Genomic DNA, 1,922 nt, shown 5'->3' with positions numbered 1-1,922 from the left:
CACACACACACACACCTCCCCCCCCTACACACAGAGACAGTCAAGACGTCAACTTACTGTAGTTATGAGAGGTGAAACAATCTGTCTCGCGATAAAGTTTATAAGTATAGAATTGAGATCATATTTTTTGTTTTTCCCCTGATAATTTTATCTTTCTTATTGTAAATCTCATTTCGTAAAAGCTCACATAACTTTGGAGATAGATAAAGGCAACAGTAAGTCTCTAAGGCTATGGTAAACAGAAAAAAGTAAGCAGCGTTTTATTTGCTAGACCAGAGTCCATGAATGCTGGCCGGACATAGGTGAAGTGGAGATTGTCAGTGTATAAAATGGATGGTTTACATAGTATTCCCCACTCCGACTGACGGAACCTTTTTTTTTTCTTTTAGATTTCATGCGTATATTCGCACCTCGCACACAAGCCAATACGGTAGCCCATAGCCACCCCAGTTAGCTCGCTGTGCCGTCTGTTCATTTTCTGTTATCGGTGGCGTACCTTTCCAATTAACTTTTTCTTCCGATGAATTCCACTGATTAAAAGAATCTCCCCTTCTATATCTTTGCATGCATGCTATTCCCTTTTTACTACCCACCTACGACCACTTTACTCCGTAATATACCCAACTTCAAATTTATTATCCTATATTTTTTCTCTTAATTTCTCTGCGGGAGTTATCTCCCAGAAGGATTCCGTTACCGCTTTCTACCTACCTCTCCTGGGCGGCTTATTTTGGAGAAATCAGCCACCAACTGCTCAACTCTCTGGCATGGAATCCTTTCTCCTCCTCTCTCCCCCCTCCCCTTCAAATCTCTAACCCATCCCCCCTCCCTTCCACATTCTCATTCGTTGCCTCCACCCACCCACCCACCACCACCACCTCTCAACTTCTCGCACTACTCATCCCTCCGGCTTGCACACCTTGATTCTCCGCTCTGAAATCTTGAGGGGTCTCTCCCTAACGGCATCTGCCTCTGTTGTACTCCGCGAGCAAGCGAGCAGCGTTGTCCGAGCTCACAGTACCTGAACTGGTTATCGTTTCTACCAAGGTGAGTAGCCCCGGTTGGCCGGCAACTGTAATTTATAAAACATTGTTCTTTTTCATGTTCCACTGGTGTGCTGAATATTTTCAAAATGCCACAGCCATTTCCCTCCGGCTTTTTAAAACTACCAAATCTTTCAGTCGAGTATAAATCAGTGTATTTTGAAACCTTTTCCCGAACACCGACATGGTTTCTGACTTTGGAGACTGAGGGGGGGGGGGGACTTATTACAAATACATTTCCTAGACATAGAAGTTTGTTTTCGTAACTTCACCTCATTACTCACAGTATTTTTTACTTTTTAAAGTTTCAACTTAGATCAACTTTCGATTGAAAGCTTACTGAAGCTAAAAAAGAGAGGTTATACCGGGTACTAAGATTATATAAACGCTGTATAAAAACTATACTTCTAAGATTAGCTACAAGCTAGTAAGCCTTTAAAAGTATTATAGTCAGCCAGCTGTTAAAATGTGCTCAGCCCAACACTTTGAATTTGTAAAAACATGCAGTTTCTAAATCTGTGGTATCATCAGCTGCATGTGCTCAAGAAATAAAGGTCGAAATTCAAAATCTGAATGTTGAAATACCTAAGGAATAAGAGTAATGAATCTGTAATGCACTAAGAGTAAGGATATTATTATAATTTCAATAGCTTCGTTCCACCTATATAAAAAGGTTTTGAACTTTATAATCATATTGTGTTTAGAAAGGTAGCGTCAAGTACTCAATGAATACTTCGGCTTGATCGTAACAAAAATGAATTCATTTGTGCACAAACTGGTAAAAACCTTTCTGAGGCAATACAGAGAAGAAACTTTAGATCACCACTCAAAAAATGCATGAATATTCCGGTTAGGGTAATGTGATACTCGGAGAGTTAA

At 40.3% G+C, this 1,922-nt stretch overlaps 1 protein-coding gene across 1 annotated transcript in view; it reads left to right on the top strand.

Moving 5' to 3' along the window:
• Window positions 1–891: 891 nt before the first annotated feature.
• Window positions 892–1,922, top strand: part of LOC101857476 (filamin-A) — a gene marked incomplete in the record, with an annotated part of 86,559 nt that continues 85,528 nt past the window's right edge. The window contains 1 exon segment of the mRNA XM_013080678.2: window positions 892–1,047.

The sequence above is a fragment of the Aplysia californica genome, unplaced genomic scaffold (assembly GCF_000002075.1).
Source record: "Aplysia californica isolate F4 #8 unplaced genomic scaffold, AplCal3.0 scaffold00095, whole genome shotgun sequence".
Lineage (NCBI taxonomy): Eukaryota > Metazoa > Mollusca > Gastropoda > Aplysiida > Aplysiidae > Aplysia > Aplysia californica.
Note: the sequence above shows the minus strand (reverse complement) of the source record. Positions and strands in the feature narration are given on the sequence as shown.